Here is a 20,437-nt window from a genome sequence, read left to right as displayed (position 1 = left end):
ACTGTATGTAAGTTATATCTCAGTAAAAATGTAATAATAAAGAAAACCTAATTCATATTTTAAGACTCTTTTGACAATTCACACTTTACCACTGAGAAATAAGAAATTAGATTTAGAAATGAGATAGTCCGAAATTGTCAGTCTATAGCGGAGACTATGAAACTTGAGAAAGGAGTGCCAGGGAGAAGCAGTTGCAAGCAAGAAGACATTTAATTACTCAGTTGAATCCTTCTGTATTCTCATGTAAAGAAAAATGTTTTAGAAAACTTACCTTGCTAATCTTGTTTCTTCAAGACAGAAAATAAACACTCATGTGCAGTAAATATCAGTGGTGGGAAAAGGGCTTCAAGAGGGGGAAAACCCCATTTTTATTATAATTTTCTTTTCAAAGTGTATTGGGCATTAAGGAGGATGGACATTTTTTTAAATGTGTTGTGTTCTCCATAATAGTTTTATATTTGATAATATGTTCATATGATTCAGAACCTAGATTATATATTTTCACTAAGTCCTCTGAGAATTCTCTAACTTACTTGTGGTGGAAGCCTGGTCTTTGCCTATTTTGGGAATAATGAGTGGAGAACATTTTACGTTTTCTTTGCTTTTATTTCCCTTTTGTGTTTCTCAAGAGGAAAAAGAAAAGCATCACAAAAAAAGTGGATTCTTTGGAAGGTTATTTTTATTTGATACTGAATTAAAAGTACAACGTTTAATGATCATCTGAAACAAAACTTTCGAACAGGGCTTGCTATTCTTCAAAATTCTAAACAAGAAGGCAAAATAATTTCACAAAACATTTATCCAAAGAGAAAGTACTTCATAGGATATTTTTGAACACCATAAATTGAGCTGTGAATATATTGTTTCAATTTAACTCTGTGGTGAAAAACGTAATTCTGTTACTTAATGAATTGTGTATGAGTATTCCTTTCTTCCTGACCTAGATGGAGAGTCCCTGAGAAAATAAATTCTGCGTGCCATTATACTTCTTCTTACTGTGGTCTGCTAATTATTGCCCAAAACAACGAAATCTGTGCTTGATATCAAACTCCTCTTCTGAGCAACCTTGATACTTAGCTATCGCCTACAAGGCTTGCTAAGAAATCCTCACAGCCAAAGTTCACATTTCATCATTTGTTCTCCCTGCCTTCTGTTGCCTACAGTATCTTACTAAAAGCATTAAGTATATTTTCATAACTCTAGGACTGGGAACAAGATAATGACTTGACTATGATTACAATATGAATGTGGTATAAACTTTCTAATTAGAATATGCTTAGAATGCAAAGTGTTTCCTTACCTGAAATTGGATCATATGTAACACTCTGCTTGTTAACTAGGAAGCATTGCTTGGTTTCTTGTTTGTTTCTGTATCCAATTTCTGACCAGTTCATCTTGATTTACAAAGCTGCGCATAGTTTTGAAACTGGTTTCTTTAGGTGGATTGACAGTAGAACAAAACAGGTCTTTGTGGGAACTTGTCCTGTGAGCGATGTGTGAAGCAGTGTAAATGCAGATGCTGCACAGAGCTCACATAACTAACAGGCACTACTACAAAGCTAAACTTGATTTCCATGGGTTAAGAAATGAGTGGAAGTAAGAATGAGAATAGTACTTTCACTTAAAAATAGCTGCAGAAAGAGAGAGAACTGAACACCTTGTTTCCTGAATTTTGGCAAACTAGAGAAAGTTAATTCCAGAGATGTGAGCAATGAAAGCTGTCTTAGCTTTAGGAATCATTCTGCCTTGGGCAAAGAACTAAGCAATCCTATCGTACTCACACCTGTGATGTTTACAGCTAACCCTGTGTGTGCGATTTATTTTAGCATATCCCTCATGGTAGAAGACTCACTGGAAATGGATTTTCAACAGCAATTAGAATCGGAATTTTTCTTGAAAAATTTCATTTTTAACTCTATATTTTTAATTAATGAAGGGAGGTATACTATGCCACTGTTTTACTTTTAGCATTCCTGAAAGAATTATGGTGTACAAACAAAACACAAAACTTAATGAACGATTATATTAGTTACTCTTGAATGATATTCAAATTCTTCTCCCCTCACAATAGTATCATTTTTCTGTTAAAGGACACTTTATATTAAGGTTATTAAGGTTAAGATTTAAGCATATAAGTATAAAATCAAAATATAAAATACTTAGTTTTCTAAGCGCAAAAGCCTTGAAAGATCATTTAATTCAACAAGGCTACTTTCAAGATCTTTAAAGAAAAAAGGTCTTCTGTGGGAGATTCCACTGATTTTAGGAGTCTCAGTTAAAGAAGAAACCTTATTCATTAAATGAATACTTTTTTTAAAAAGGTCAGAATAAACTTAAGGTGTATCAAAAGATACTACTACTTAATATATACATAAAGTCTTAGCCATCACTAATTCATACAGCATATTTATAGTAAATGTTATCCCTGCTCTAAATATTCTGCTGTCAGACAATGCACTTTGGTAATATAACACAGCAATCCCAAAAAGAAATTGGGTGAGGACTTCAAATCCCAAGAAGATAACAAGAGTAAATTATAAATATAACATCTGTATCAACATGCTGATGCTGAAAAATATTTTACAAAATATAAAGTATCCTTTAACTGTTAAGGATGAAACTACTGTGTGTGCAGGGGGTGGGGGGTGGGGGGGAGTTTGAATACCATTCAAGAATAATATAATCTTTCATTATGATTTTTTGTACATCATAATTCAGAAATGCTAAAAGTGAAACAATGGCATATTTCATGTCCTTTATTAATTGGGGAAAGATAGGCTTTAAAAATGAAATTTTAAGGAAAATTTCAGTTCTAACTGCGGTTGAAACTCCATTTCCATGGAATCTCCCGCATTAAACCTCCCCACAAAATAAGACGTTTTATATCTTAATCATGTTTAAGTATATATTATTTTTAAGTTTTCTGGTAACAGTCCCTTAGTCTAAATTTGATTAGAGAATAAAAGATCTCTGGATTTGGGAGCAAGAACTTAACTAGTACTAGTTAGTATATGACTGTCTTTTAGGCTGTGGCTTTCAAATCATAAGCTACATTTTAAATCCTTTTAATATGGCTAGCACATCGTGGGGTATCAAGTATCTTATAAAATAAATACAAGCAAAAAAATAGATGAGGGAATCAGATTGGGGGGAAATGAGGGTAGGTAGTGGAAATTAGGAAGCAGTCAGGAGTGCTGCTGGGAAGTACTCCTGCTAGAGATGAACTACAAGGGGGATTTGAACTTTCTAGCAGCCAGTAAGACAGAAGCTCTGCTCCTACCTAACTCAGTGCCTGTAACATGCCAAAATTCTCAGAAACAGCACAACTGATCCTGTTATTCAAACACAAAGTTTCATCTTTCCCAAAGAGAACACCCACCATACAATACAGTAAGCAATGGTCTCTAAAACATCCTTACAATACAAAGCATTTCACAGAGCTGCTTTCTACCCCAGTTCTCAAAGTGCACGTTATATAATGCTAAGCAGGCATGGCAAAAAAGAGTTATTCTTAGGGGTGCAATGCAGGTACAGCTGCCTGATATTTTCGTAGGATATATAGCAATGCACTGGGTATCATAATGACATCAGGAATAGTACTCAACTGAGTCTAAAAACATTCTTCTCTATTACGAAAATTTCGAAACATGCAGAAAAGTTAAAAAAGTAATACTATACATAGCCATATATACACTGTATAGAGACAACTATTGGCATTTTATCTACTTGCTTCTTATGTGTGTGTATTTAAAATAAGTTGCAGACATCAACACACTTCCTCTACTAATTATATATATCCTAGAAATATTTTCTCCTACTTAACCACAATACTGTTACCCATACTTCAGAAAAATGAAAAATAACTCCAATGTTATTGAATGTAGCCATCGACACTGACATTTCCTCAACCGCCCCGCCCTGTTTATCTCTCTTTTGATCTAGAAGGGTTTCCTCTATTACACTGTTTTTGAAAAATACTAGGCAAGTTGTCTTCAAGCATATCCCACATTATGGATTTATCTGATTGTTTTCTAATGGTGTAATTTAACTCACTGCTTTATCTCCTATATTTTTTTAAAGTGGAAGTTCGGTTTAAAGTCTTGATTGGATCCAGGTTTAATACTGTTCATAATAGTTCATACAGGCTGCTGCTATGAACTGCATATTACTCTAAGTCGTGAAGCACAAAATGTCCTGTTCTTGCCTAGTCAGCAACGAAAAGTTTGACGGATCACTTGGCTAAACTGGACAGCATTGATCTCTTCTAAGTATAAAGATTAGCAATAATCTATGGGGGTCATTTCAATATACTGTTCCACAATAGCATTTCACATCATGATTTTAGCATCCATTCAATATCCTTTGCTTGAATAAATCATTTTAAATGTTAACTTTATCATGCTTTCTAAATTAATTAATTTTTAAAAAGGTTCACAGCTAATGTCAGTTTTGAGGTATAATCTCTATACAGTAAAACTATGGCTCTATGAATCTGACAACCAAAATATAGAACACTTCCATCACTCTAAAAAGTTCCCTTATGCCCCTCCGTGGTCAATGCCTGCTAACACTCCCCAGGCAATACCAATTTTTTAAAAAATATTTTTATTGATTTCAGAGAGGAAGGAAGAGAGAGAGATAGAAACATCAATGATGAGAGAGAATCATGGATTGGCTGCCTCCTACATGCTCCTCACTGGGGATCGAGCACAGAACCTGGGCATGTGCCCCTGACCGGAACTGAACCCAGGACCCTTCAGTCCGCAGGCCAATACTCTATCCACTGAGCCAAACCGGCCAGGGCAACAATGATTTTTTAATATGTGCCTTTAGTTTTGTCTTTCTCAAATGTCATAAAAATGGAATGATAAAGTATATTAACTATTTGAGGAGCTCATTCCATATATATATACATATATATATATTGATTACAGAGGGAGAGGGAGAGGGAGAGATAGAAACATCAGTGATGAGAGAAAATCATTGATCGGGAACTCATTACTTTTTATTGGTGAATGGTATTCAACTGTATGGATGTGCTATGTTTATTCATTCACCATCTGAAAGACATTCTGAGCTGTTTCTAGTTTGAAATGCTAATAAATATTTACATACAAGAACTGATATCCTAACAGTATTATATGCAAAGATGTTTATTTCTCTTGAGCTAATATCTTTAAAAAATGGTATTTTGGGTTATATGACTATATTATGCTTAATTTTATAAAAAACTAATAGAGTTTCAACATGGCTGTACCATTTTGTATTCCCACTAACTGTATGTGGATCATTTTTCTTCATCCTTTCCAGTGCTTGAAATTATAAAAAAAATTATTTTAGTCATTCAAATATGTGTGTAGTTTTAATTTGAATCTCCCTGATCCTATATAATAAAGAGGTAATATGGAAATTGACCGTCACACCCTCACAAAAGATGGCCATCTCCATGTGGTCATAAGATGGTTGCCACAAAATGGCCGGCAGAGGATGGAAGTTGTGGGCGATCAGCCCAGCAGGGGAGGGCAGTTGGGGGGGGACCAGGCCTGCAGGGGAGGGGAGTTGGGGGCGACCGGGCCAGCAGGAGAGGGCAGTTGGGGGACCAGGCCAGCAGGGGAGGGCAGTTGGGGGCAATCGGGCCGGCAGGGGAGCAGTTAGGCAGCGATCAGGCTGGCAAGGGAGTAGTTAGCGGGTGATCAGGCTGGCAGGCAGAAGCCGTTAGGGGCTGATCAGGCAGGCAGGCAGGTGAGTGGTTGGGAGTCAGCAGTCCTGGATTGTGAGAGGGATCCCAGATTGGAGAGGGCGTAGGCTGGGCTGAGGGGCACGCCCCCCTTCAGTGCATAAATTTCGTGCACTAGGCCTCTAGTAACTAATAATGTTAAACATCTTTTCATGTGCTTACTTGCCATTAAAATCTTTTGCCTTTTTTTCCAATTGGGTTATCCCTTTTCTTAGTATTGACATGTGAGGGCTAAGTATATATTCTGGATACCCAACCTCTATTGATAAGTGCTTTGCAAATATATTCCCTCAATCTGTACTTTTATTTTCATTATCTTAACAGTGTTTTTCTAAGAGAAGAACTTTTAATTTCAGTGAAAAACAAATTTTCAATTAATTCTTTAATGCACCATGCTTTTTGTTTCAAATCTAAAGAGTCTTTAAAGAATCATGAAAATTATCACCTATGTTTTCTTCTGGAAGTTCAGTAATTTTAGGTTTTACTAGTACAATTAGTCTATGATCCACTTTGAGTTAATTTTTGTACATGGTGCAAATATTAATAGAGGTTCTTTTAAAATTATATATGTATGTCAAAGTTTTAGTGCCACCAAATTGCATTTGTATACATGTATATTTTAATCCTCACCCGAGAATATGCTTTTTATTAATTTTAGAGAGAGAGAAGAAGGGAGGGAAGGAGGTAGAGAGAGAAAAACATCGATGTGAGAGAGAAACATCAGTGATCAGCTGCCTCCCACATGTGCCCCAACTAGAGATTGAATCTGCAACCTAAGTATGTGCCCTGATGGGGAATCAAACCCACAACTTTTTTGGTATATGGGATGACACTACAGCCAACTGAACCACCCAGCCTGGGCTTACTGCAATATTCTATCACATTAATCTATGCATCTATTCTTTTACTAGTACCACCTCATCTAGCTTACTGTAGCTTTAATGTTTTGAAATCAGTGCATCTTCCAACTCTGTTCCTTTTTAAAAAATTTTAGCTATTCTAATTCCTTTGCTTTTCCATGTACATTTTGGAATCAGTTTGTTGACTTCAACAACAACAAAAAGCCTACTATGATTGTGATTCAGATTATATATTGAAACTGTAAGTAAGTTTGGAGGAGAACTGACAATATTAAGTATTCCAATCCATGAACACTGCTTTCCTGTGATAAACTCCACTGGTCTGTTATGTATTGTCCTTTATATTTATTAGTGAATATAATGTTGATGATTTTTGTGTCTAAATCCAATGAGGAATATTGTTCTACAGTTGTATTGGCTTTTTTCCTTATAATGTCTTTGTTTTTTTGTGTCTAGCTCAGTTGCTAAAGAAATTCACCCAACTGGAGAGGTTCAGTGATTGAGCATCGACCTATTTACCAGGAGTTATGGCACATGAAGGGTTGCTGGCTTGATCCCCAGTAGGGGGTGTACAGGAGGCGACCGATCAATGATTCTCTCTCATCAATGATGTTGTTATCTTTCTCTCCCTCTTCCTTCTTCTCTGAAATCAATAAAAACATATTTTAAAAATAAATTCACATACATGCATTAAAAGGACTTAAAACAGAAATAAAAATTTTATATATCTTAGAAGAACACTAGAATATTAAAAATCTTGTAGAGTAAGCTCAAATCCATATTTTTTTAAACTATGAGTGTTTACATATAAATGTTCCTATTATAGAAATTTTATAAAAATATAAAAATTACATCTCATCACCGAGATTCTATACTTTCTGGCATTTCAAGCACATATATTACAGAAACTTGCATTTTTTCTGTACATGTGATTTTATAACTTTGTCTTTAATTTTTTTTCATATTAATATATACACTTTTACATTATGTTTTTATTGGCTGAATTATATTCTCTAAGAGTAACACTGTAATTTATTTAACCTATTCCCTATTACTGGACAGTTTTATGGTTTCCAATTTCCAACTAAATATATTTTTAAAATATAAGCATCAGAAAACTTTTAATGAACCTGCAAATTTTCATCACATTATATTTGCACATATAAAGTTCAGATCTTAATTTCAACAAGATAGTAAAAATAATAGGAATTTATCAGAGGCAAAGAATAATTGTTCCATTCTTTTTCTTAAATATATTTTTATTGATTTCAGAGAGAAAGGGAGAGGGACAGAAACATCAATGATGAGAAAGACTCATTGACTGGCTGCCTCCTGCACACCCCCTACTGGGGATTGAGCCCACAACCGAGGCATGTGGCCTTGACCAGAATCGAATCCAGGATCCTTCAGTCGGCAGGCCAACGCTCTATCCACTGAGCCAAACCAGCTAGGGCTAATTGTCCCATTCTTGAACAAATTATTTGGATATTGAAAAAGCACTTGTTTCCTAATATTGTTTATAAAAATTTGCTTTGCTTTTTTATCCAGGCAGTTAAAATATTAAAAATAGAAGACATTGCCATTTCCCTTAAAAATGGAATTTTAAAAATTATTGCTATAATCAACTTAATATCACATTTACTACAGATAGAATACCACTATTACATCATCCAGACTATCAATACTGAGGTCTATTCATTTAAAACTTTCAAACCTACAAACTCTTTTTTTTTGTTTGTTTGTTTTACTATGATAAAAAGTAATAGCTTGAATATCTACTAGTTACTCATAGAAGAAATACCTTATTTGGATAAGTTACTGAGTCTTACTATTTTTATGTATTTATTATTTCACAAAAAGAGCTAGTAATATAAATAGCTCAGAAATATTTCTGAAGTGAGTTCTAGCAGTAAAGTTGGTTTTATTGTCATTTAAGGAAAAATACAAAGCTAAAGTTAATATAGGCTTATTTCTTTTTAGGAAAGTATAAATGTTCTTTTTAGGAAAGTATAGTGTAGCTAATTAGAGATTATAAGATTTTTTTTTTTTACAGAAGATTTCAGCCCATTCTCCTTTAAGCAAAATATTATCCTAGTTTTCTAAAATGCTTGATATATATACATATACATATATCTAATATATACATTTTGAGTTACCAATATTTGATTTTTACATGTAAAAGTTTAATTAAAAAATACCTAAGGCATTAAGAATGAGATATATTTCTACTATAAGCTAAAATCATTAACTTTCTTCCTTGAAGTCTAGTCTCTCTTCCTCCCATTCACTCTATATTTATAAGTCCATAAAACACCAATATCAAACTGAGAGAAGGGAAAATATATACTAGAAATACTCAAAATGTTCTTGTTCAGTAAACTTACAACGTAAGCTTTTTCTAGTCAAGAAATAATATTTGGTTCCCTCTCCCACTTTTTTTGTTATTGCTGGAATCTTTAACAAGCAACATCTGCAAAAATAAACAATTGCATTTTTATCTAAAGACTGAATATAAAATGAGTTCTGATCATCCCAAACAGAGGACTATTCTTTCAATAAGGGGGTAGTGCTATTGTAGTTGCAATTATACAGAGAGGGTTTATGTAGAATCTACCCAAAGTACCTACTGATTTATTTCAGCAGCCAAGCAAACTACCCAGATTTTCACTGGCAAACAATGCAAAACGAACAATGCTGCAATATCTACTTCTGGCAGTAGGGAAACCTATTAAGAAAGCAAATTTTTTTTCCCTAATATTCTATTTCACTCATTTATTTTTAAGGAAAAGTTTAAGTTGGTGCTGTGTTAACAAGCAAATAGTCTGTAGTATTTTAATAACTGAAACAATGCTTTGATAGACTAATCATAATTTTAAAAGGTATGGACAGCCCTGGATGGTGTGGTTCAGTTGGTTGGAGCATCATCCACTGCACTAGAAGGTCGCAGGTTCGATTTCCAGTCAGGGCACATACCTAGGTTGCAGGTTCGACTAGGGCAGTGGTTGGCAAACTCATTAGTCAACAGAGCCAAATATCAACAGTACAACGATTGAAATTTCTTTTGAGAGCCAAATTTTTTAAACTTAAACTATATAGTTAGGTACATTGTTATTAACTTAATTGGAGTACTCCTAAGGCTTAGGAAGAGCCACACTCAAGGGGCCAAAGAGCTGCATGTGGCTCGCGAGCCGCAGTGTGCCGACCACAGGACTAGAGCATTCACACATTGATGTTTCTCAATGAATGAATGAACAAATGAATGAATGAATCCTATATAATAAAATCCTAATGTGCAAATTGGGATGACTGGTCGCTATGACGCGCACTGACCGCCAAGGGGCAGACAAGCAATGCAGAAGCTGCCCCCTGGTGGTCAGTGTGCTCCCACAGGGGGAGCGCCACACAGCAGCGGTGGCAGGAGGCTCTCCTGCCTCCGCTGCAGGGGGGAGGTAAGGAGTGAGGAATCCCGGACTGCTAGAGCCCCGGACTGCGAGAGGGATGTCCACCAAGGGGTCCTGGACTACGAGAGGGCGCAGGCCAGGCTGAGGGACCCTCCCCTCCACCCCATAGTGCATGAATATTGTGCACCAGGCCTCTGGTACATACATAAAAACTGTGGACAGTTGAAACAAAGAGTACTCTGGTATAAAGATTTTTAATTCTCCTTATTTTGTTCTACAAGGTACAATTCAAAAGGCATACTATGAATGTTAAAGAATATTTTTATGGAAGGACCCACAATGAAATGCTAAAAACATATTAAAAGCAGAATATGAAATAATCTCCTGACAAGGGAAATTTTGCCTTTCAACAATTAAAATATGGGTACTTAGTATTTTAAGATAATGTGCCTTCAATTACTTTAGAACCATCTTCATTATTAACTATAGGACATATTTATTTTAAAAAATATTTTCATTGATTTTAGAGAGGAAGGGAGAGGGAGAGAACACTAATTTGTTGCCTCCTGCATGCCCCCTGCTGGGGATCAAGCCCACAATCCAATCATGTGCCCATGACAGGGAATCCAACTAAAGACCTCTCTGTGCATGAGACAATGCTCAACCAACTTAGCCACACCAGCCAGGCACTATATTTTTAGTAAATGAATAACTCAAGAACAACTTCTCTAAATGGACATAAACAGCTTTATCATCAGAGCAGTTCTATGGGAAATAAGCCTTTTCTACCCCAGAATTCTGCTGTAAATGACCAAAATGTTAATGGTTTTATTAAGGAATATTTTTTCTTTCCTCAAAAAAAGACTAACCTTACAAAGTAGGATTGTAACCCCAACTCCATTTGATCCTTCTCAAGAGCTTTTGCTAATACTTCTTCCTCTGTTTACCCCTTAAAGATATCCATTTCCCAATATTTTTATGTTTTGTAAATGATTTTTTTTTTTTGGTGGTGGTGGTGGGGGGGGGCTGGGAAGAAGGAAGAAGGATAGAGATATAGAAAAATTGATGAGAAACATCATCACTCAGCTGCCTCCGGCATATCCCCTACTGGGGATGGAGCCCGCAACCTGGGCATATGCCAACCAGGAATAGAACTGATGACCTCCTGGTTCCTGGATCAGTGCTCAACCCCTGAGCCTCACCAGCTAGGCATTTCCTAATATTTAATCATAAATTCACTTCAGTTTGTCTCAGTACTCCTTTCTATTTAGACTACTTTTACTCTTGGTCAACTGAACCTCTAACTATAACCTCAGTAATGAGCTCAATGAGGATTACATCCAAAACTATGTCCCCAGTCCTAATGTCTCTCTGGAAAGCATGTGGGATACCCATTTTCCCCCTAAAGAAAATCCTTGAAACATGCTCTGGGAACTTAGTGAGAACTTCAACAGCATAAAAAAATGACAGAAACCACAACAAATAATCAGTTAGAAGCGAAGAATACAATAACTGAAATGAAGAATACACTAGAAGAAACCCACAGCAGATTACATGAAGCAGAGGATCAAATCAATGATTTGGAAAACATGGTAGCAGAAAATACCCAATCAGAGCAGCATAAAAAAAAGAATTTTAAAAAAATGAGGAAAGTTTAAGGAACTTTGGGACAACATCAAGCATAACAGCATCGGCATCATAGGGGTACCAGAAGAAGACAGAGAGTAAGGGTTTGTACATCAACTGTAATTATAAAATAAAAATTAGTTTTAAAAAATGTTTACGTAATAGGAAACTACGAAGATGTTTATAGAGTACCACATGGTGGTTAACAGTGAGAATTTGGGCACCAGTTTCAAGCCACACTTCAATATTGGTTAACCTCTCTGTGCCTGCTGCCTCATACATAAAGTAAGAATATCTATCTTACATAGTATGTTTTCCTTAGCAAATTATATGTATCCAATTAATGTTGACTATTGTTTAAAAAAATTTTGTATAGTATCTTCTGTTTAAAAATTAATATTCACAGTTAATTATCAGTTCCTCACAACTACCTTGGGAGATAATATTATTCCTTTTTCACAGATGAAAAAACAAATCCAGACAGGTTTAATAATCTCCCTATGATTACACACTTACAAAGAAATACAACCAAGGCTCAAGAACATGCCCTCTGACTCCAAATTCCACTATTCTGCCCCACTATCCCATATTGCCTCAATTTTAGAAGCGAATCTCAGTCTGATTTCTAGTTTCACCATTGAGAGCATCATTTCTTCAGGAAAATTAGAGAGCACCATTTCTTCAGGAAAATTAGACTATCTGCATGCTAATTTAAGAAGCTTTTCCAAATTTTTATATCAAGAGACATCACTCCAAAATGTAACTTCCCCTAATTTCTTACTCTGTACTTCCAAAGTCCCTTAATTCAGACATGGTAGACACAGTATAGAAACCATCTGCTTTTTACTCTCACTTCCTCATGGTCAGTTTCTGGTCTTTATTCCTTTTCCTGGAATGTAAGCCAAATCTAAACACATGGGAAAGCTGAAAAGTTATTTCTTCGTTGCTCTTTCCTATGGTTTAAACCTGCCTTAGTTATAAGATCAAATGTCAGACCAAATCTCAATTACCTAGGCAACCTAAAATTAGAAACATGCTCAGAAATCTGGGTAGTTTCTACATCAGTAATTTCCAACCTTTGTTATTGCTTCGACTGTTCACATGCCCATGTTACTCTTACCAAATATAGAAAATAGTATATCTTAATTAACAGGAGAGTAATAAGTATTTTGGGGAAGGACAGGGAAGAGAGATCCTAATACATTCTCTCCCAGCAGGGAATGCCTCTATCAAAACTAAGGGAGATAGAGGTAAATAATGTACTTCTATCTTCTCAAGAGATCTTCTGCTATCCTTATCATTTAACTACCTACTTGGTTGTTTATAGTTTCTGGTCAATGTTCTTTTGCTTACTCATATCCTTGAGTGATTTCACATACATGGGACATGTCTGTACTTTGGCCAGGTGTCTAGACAAAAGCATGCATAGGAAAGACTTAAATGGTTTATTTAAAAACAGGTCTTTTTGGTTTTAATTATAAAACTAAAACAAACCAAATAATTTTTACACAAAATACTACTATCATAAATCTGTAAACCACATGCCTAATCCTTTATAAAAATTCTCTCTGCTGCTATTCTTAGAATATTCCTGTGGCTAGGGGCAGGCATAATTATCTTCATTTTCCAGATGAGAAACCTGGGGCTCAGAGAATTAAGAGATTTGCTTGAGGTCACACAATTAATCAGGAGCAGCAGAGGCAGGACCCATAAAAAGATGCCTTTTAGTTTAGGGCATTCTATTAAAGTGACAAGTAGAAAGTGTTTCCCCACAGCTTTCAAGGTTTTCTAAATAGTATAAGAAAACACAGCTCAAAATTTTTGCAGAGTACACATTTCAATTTGTACTGTGTTTTTAACTGAAATTCTGACACTGCTATATTGTTTTGCACAGAGGGCCAAAGCTGCAAGTTTGTTCGTAAGGAAACGTTGCAGTATTATCCACTATGTTTTAAAAGCATAAGACAAAATTCCAAAGTTAGAAAAATTCACTTAGGAAAGAAAAATTATGTTTGCTAAGCAATGTTCTAAAAGAGGAGGATTTACTTTTTTATCATGTTCCTCACAGATTTTTTAATACACAGAGACCTAAACAATAAAGGGTACTAAGTGGTAAGCAACCTATGCTAACTATGTACAAATCAACTGGAGTGCAAAAAGCTCAAGCAGCAATTGTGTAGTGTCATGAGGCAACACACATGTTTTTATTAGCACTCATTAAGTTAGTCACATTTTGAGATCTTGTCCAACCAGAATGGTATGCCCCAAGTTATTGATCTTAAAAGAGACAAAATACTGACTGGCCATTGTTTCACAATGTTAAACAAAAAAGAATGGTAATACTCATTTCCTGCTAATAGCATATGTAGGAATTTATGGATTTAACTCTTTCAAGCAGAATAACTGGTAATGTCCACAAACCAAATGATTTTACCCTTTATTTGTTATTGAATTTATTGGGGGTGATTTTACCTTTTAAAATAAATCTATATTGTAAGTCATTTGCTTGGGGCAGGCATATAGAATAATTACCATGCTGAAGCTAGTTAGCTTCTTCAAAGATAGTTGCCTTGTTTTGGTCGTATTAATAAGTCATACGAATAACCTATGTATGCTGACAACTGATTCAGGAGTCCAGTCACATGAGGAAAAAATTAGGCTGTGCCATGCATGATTCATTTGGTCTAGAGCTCAGTACTCACATGTGACTTCCTTAACTTCAGCTGACAGCATTTCCTCATTCTTAAAAGGAAAACAAAGATGTCTTTGATGACAAGAATACAAAAAGCTAAGCGATAAAATTAAGGCATATTTTGAATGACAAATGCAAGTCACCTATAACAAAATATTACTACACTTTATTTTTACAGATTTTTTTTAAAAATATGATTTTGTCCTATAATGCTTCTCACTTTATTCTTATATCATCCCTGTGTGGAAGAAAGAAAGTGTTATTGTTATTTATTTTTATTCTAACTTGTAGAGTTGGTATAACTTACCCATGGTTAGGGAGAGTGAGTCAGTAGCCACACCAGGAGTCTGAAGAGTCTACTCCTGATGCTGCCCTGACTCCAAGCTTAGGGCACCTTCCAACATGTCAAATTATACAATGTGTCATAGGTTAGAGTAGACTTAAATACAGCACATATCATGGCTATGTCTCTGCAGTCTATTGGAACAATTTGAACAAGTATGAGTTAGCATGTACTCAACACTATCCTAAACATTTCAAGAATTCAAAAGATTTATGTGCTTTAGTTGGAGAGATGAAAGTAATGGTCATGAAGTAAAATTGGAGAGCAGGCAATATTTGCTGGAATTCAAATGGTGTTTAAAATAAGAGATTAACTGGCTGGCTTTTTCAAACTGGGCTTTCAGAAGTATTTGGATTGAGAGGGAGTCACCAGAGATCCAGGGCTGATTGGCAGCCTTACAGATTTCAAAACTGTCTTTTCATTCAGCCTCAATCCAATGGGACAAAGTGAGGGAGTCACGGATCTCTACTACTTACGGCAAATTTGCAAAGGTGTCTCAGAATGGGAAAGGCATTTTATGTTTTCAAAGACCACTGCTAAATCTTAAGCAAGCAAGTCCTCAAAAGGTCAAAGCCTAAAGTGATACACAAGTTTAATTTAGAACATCAGCAACTCATCTTCCTTCATACATTCCTTGTACCTCTTCCGGTCGCATACTGAAACTAGAAACAGGGTTCACCCACAAACAGAAGCAGGGGAGATTATGTTCGCTATTCACACAGGCCACTGTGTTTCAGCCCTTCTTGAAATGTCTACAACTTGATAATGAACAGAGAACAAGATGACTTAGATAACTATTTCCACAGAGAGGAGAAATTCCATGTTTTTAATGCTAGATTATATGAGTAGTACTGTATGTAGTTCAACTTTTAACTTTACTAACTGAACTAAAACTACATTTCAAAGCTTTCATTCAGCTATTTTAAATCAAAAGCCTTTTTATGTTATAAGGTCTTGATAAAATTACTAATTTGCTCACTGTTGCTTCTTGTACACTGGCCTTATCTCCCCAGCTAGACTATCAACAGCATGGAGGCTAGAACAAGGTCTTATTTTCATCTCAATATTGCCTACCACAGATACCGGGCAAACACTAGGCACTCAAAGACTTTAAAACTGACAATGATACTGATTTTTCTTCTCTATGGCTTTTCCAGCATTCAAACAAGACAGGATCTTTAGCTTGCTTTTAGTTTTGTGTGTGTGTGTGTGTGTGTGTGTGTGTGTGTGTGTGTGTATGTCCCAGCTTCACTTTTATTGTCTCATCTGATAACAACAACAACAAAAAGCTTGCTTTTAGTTTTAATTCCCAGGTTTGGCTGAAATCTGGAACTGTGGGTATAGATTTTATCTTCCAAAAAGTTTACCTCTTCTATTTTGCTAATCTGCATATAACAACAGCATTATCTTTTACCACCATATTATCAATGATTATTTAAAGTTAACTCAGATTAACTAGGTTCTTCATTCACCACTGTTTCTTCTACCACTTATCTTCTTATATTCAGGAGTACATGCCTAAATACAGGGATGGGTAAAAATAGGTTTACAGTTGTATGTGAAAGAGTTAATAAAGTTATTGCAATAATCAAAACCTGCATGTCTTTTTCCCTACCTTTGTTCACCCCTGTATTTTTTTAATTTACTTTTAGTAAGGATGATTCTTTTGCCCTGATATCCAAGCCATAGCTTAGCTCTATTACTTCCCTCACAGCACATTAAAGAACTTGCTCTATTTTTTATAAGTAGCAGATGAGAAGTCAGATGTCTACAGCATTATAGTTGCTTTATGGCTAACCTCTTTGTTCCCTTTCTCTGAAAGCTGGTAGGAATTTCTATCATTGGAGTTAAAAAATATCACCATATGTCTAATATCCTTCTACCTGAAGGCCTAAGATTTTCTTAACCTTTGTGAAATTGGGCTTTTTTCTTCTTTACTTTTCATCATTTCTTCTAAACTCTCCTAGCCTTCTGGAATTTTCCAGTTCAATCTTCCATATCTCAAATTTCACTTCATCATTTTTATAACTTTGGCCTTTTAGACTAGCTTTTAGGCTAATCCATTGGCTTGATCTTCCAAATTACTAATTCAGTCTATTCTTTTCCATCCTGCTATTCATTCTACTAAGATGTTTACTTTACATTTCTACAACCACAGTTGCAGTTTTTAAGAAATGTCATAGCTTTCTTTTTTTAAAACCACAGCCTATCCTTGTTTTATGGATATTGAAAGTTTCTTTGAATCACAGATGGATACCAATTATCGCTTTTAAGAGTTCTTTTCTTCATCTTATATTACCTCTGATAAATGGGCGTAGGAGGTAGGGTTTCCAGTCAGTCACACATCTCAAGGTTTTGGTTTTTCTAAAAAGTGTAGTGCTTCTTAGTTTGCTAATATTTATAAATGAGAGCCTAGGTCTCATGGTAGCCACACGTGCTTATTTAAATTGAAATAAATTAAAATTCTGTTCTTTAGTTCCATAGGCACATTTCAAATACTCAGCTGGTACATGTGGCTAGTGGCTACCATACTGGATAGAAATGATATGACATATTTCCAACATCATAGAAAATTCCTCTGGATAGCACTGGTACAGAATAAGCCATATTCAATATAGAATGAATTACTAAAGCAGAATTGAGAATCACTACTGCTTTGGAAGTGAATTCAGACACTAATTATATAATCCTTGTCTCTGGTTGAAAGGCTAAAAAATAACAGTTTGATAGCTTTTGCTTTAGCAGGCATAGGAAACATGTTGCTTCCATGTATAAAAGGTTTCTTGTTGAGCTCTGAGACCAACAATGATCAGGAATATTGCTCTGCATTTGCTGTTCATGGCATTTCCCCACTTTAGAGAGCTGTTCTTCTGACTTTATCTTGAGGGCAACTGTTAGATAACCACTGGAGTGATACAGATCTCATTAATTCTGATATTGGCATTATGTTAGAGTTTTACTGAAAAAAATCTTAACTTCCAACAATCTATATAGTAAAAGCCTAAGCAACTGTTATGGCAGAACGACCAGAACGACCGGTCGCTATAATGCGCACTGACCACCAGGGGGCAGATGCTCAACGCAGGAGTTGCCCACTGGTGGCCAGTGCGCTCCCTCAGGAGGAGCACCGCTCGGCCAGAAGCTGGGCTCACAGCCGGCGAGCGCAGTGGCGGTGGTTGGAGCCGCTCCCACCACCTCCTTAGTGGCAGCACTAAGGAGCAGCGAGCAGGCAGGCAGTAAGGAGCAAGGGGTCCCGGACTGCGAGAGGGCACAGGCCGGGCTGAGGCCGCCCACACACACGCACGCACGCCCACACACACGCACGCACGCACACACACACACACGCACACACACGCACGCACGCACGCGCACACACACACACACACACACGCACACACACACACACATTTCGTGCCCCGGGCCTCTAGTATTATATAACAGATTCTTAAGCTGTTTAGCTGCATCCTATTTTATATCTTAAATTTACTTAATGTTCTTTTCTGCTTTTTTTAGTTTTCTAATATTGCAGTTTTATTTTTTTCTGTCATTTCATTTAAATTTGGGGAAAACTGAAAGATAAGTACATGTTTTTAGTCAGCCGTTTTGAATTAGACGCCTTAGTAACATTGGACTTATTTTTCTTACTAGGTAGCTCAAAGAAGGCCTTAATAAAGGTGTCCCTAGAGAAGCCTTAAGATTAGAGTTAATTGCCACCGTAAACCAGGGAGTTTTTAATTTAAATTTACTAGGGAATAGCTGACCTTGCAGTCATCATATGAGGGTCAAAGAACTGTCCATGGTTCAATAATAAAGAGTTTAAATTAAAGCAACAGCATCACATGTATAAAAGCAACAATATTTTAATATAGATGATAATAACTTATGCCACATGACCATTTTAACTTTATTAAAAACTAGATCTAAACCCACCAGGGTGGCTCAGTGGTTGAGCATCAACCCATGAACCAGAAGATCACAATTGGATACTGGTCAGAACACATGCCCGAATTTCGGGCTTGATCCCCAGTAGGAGGCAGTAGATTGATGACTGTCTCATTGATGTTTCTATTTCTCCCTTTCCCTTCTTCTCTGAAATCATTAAAAACATATTTTTTTAAAAAACTAGATCTAGCTGAAACCGGTTTGGCTCAGTGGATAGAGCGTCGGCCTGCGGACCGAGGGGTCCCAGGTTTGATTCCGGTCGGGGGCATGTGCCTGGGTTGCGGGCACATCCCCAGTGGGGGATGTGCAGGGGGCGGCTGATTGGTGGTGTTTCTCTCTCATCAATGTTTCTAACTCTATCTCTCTCCCTTCCTCTCTGTAGAAACTCAATAAAATATATATTAAAAAAAAAATTAAAAAAAAACTAGATCTAGAGCATCATGTCCTATAAGCTTTCAAGTTTACAGGAAACACAGGAATCAAACTACTACCAGTATAATGTCTTATGATAAAAGCTAATGATATAATATAGAACATTTACATATACAAGTATATACTATGATGTCAAATATATTACTCAAATTGATGACTTCAGCGACATGAGTAATTTCAAAACAAACAAGTCAGCCACCTGGTAATAGAATGCTGAGATTTAGTAACATATAAATCTTCACAGAACAAAAAAGCATTTAAAATAATCCCTACCTTAGTTTGGCATTTCATATCAATGATGTAAATGTCCTACATTATCAAATGACCTTCAGAATTCTACTACTAACAGTATAAATTTACTGGAAATTATTATACATATATAGCTCTATCACCTACAAGAATACTTCCTTGTTAATGGTAAATGTTTGGTTTTGCATCTGCCAAAGCAAAAGCAAACAAAAAGGAAAACAAAACAAAAACCAATATATATATATATATATATACATATATATATATATATTAGTTCCAAAAAAAATACAACTTGAATAATTATATTAACTTTAGAATGTAAAGCCAACTATTCCAACTAGAAATAAACTTGATAAGATATCCAAGAATGCCGAAGCCGGTTTGGCTCAGTGGATAGAGCGTCAGCCTGCGGACTGAAAGGTCCCAGGTTCGATTCCGGTCAAGGGCATGTGCCTGGGTTGCGGGCACATCCCCAGTGGGAGATGTGCAGGAGGCAGCTGATCGATGTTTCTCTCTCATCGATGTTTCTAACTCTCTATCTCTCTCCCTTTCTCTCTGTAAAAAATCAATAAAATATATTAAAAAAAAAAAAAAAGTATCCAAGAAAATGCCTACCATAAAGTTCTAAAAAAATGTCACTCAACCTTATGAATAAGCAGATAAAGTGGAAAACAATTAAGACCGGGGTTGAAATAGTCAGCTCCAAAGCTATGGGGAAATTCAAATTTACTTTTGGTACATTGAGAAGCCAAAAATCCTGCAGGTACCAAGTTAATCACTGTTGAGGAATCAAATCATAACAATTTCTTTCCGCCAAAGAAGTATTACATGAAGCATTAGGATGCTTATCTACACCCACTAATACCATTTCTGAACAGAGAAACAACAGGTCACCCGGGTACCTCTATCTCTCGTCTTTGCCCTGGAAAGCTGTGACTTTAAGGTTATTTTAAAATACTTTATATTCATCAAGACGATGGTTACTTATGAGGAGTAGAGTGGTAGTGACTAGAAGAGGCCAGTGACAGTCTCTTGATCTAGGTATTTGTTACATGACTGTGTCCACTTTGTGAAAATTCACTGAACTCTTATTATGATTTTGGCACTTTCCTATGTTTATGTTATACCTCAACAAAAGTTTATTAAATGAAAACA

At 35.9% G+C, this 20,437-nt stretch overlaps 1 protein-coding gene across 2 annotated transcripts in view; it reads right to left on the bottom strand.

The window, feature by feature from the left end:
- The window catches only part of LOC308528306 (uncharacterized protein C9orf85), a 50,185-nt gene that overhangs the window by 21,080 nt on the left and 8,668 nt on the right, over positions 1 to 20,437 (bottom strand). The gene's annotated exons all lie outside the window — the stretch shown is intronic.

This window comes from Myotis nattereri (genome assembly GCF_964212035.1).
Source record: "Myotis nattereri genome assembly, chromosome: 12".
Taxonomy (NCBI): domain Eukaryota; kingdom Metazoa; phylum Chordata; class Mammalia; order Chiroptera; family Vespertilionidae; genus Myotis; species Myotis nattereri.
This window is presented reverse-complemented; position numbering and strand designations above follow the sequence as displayed.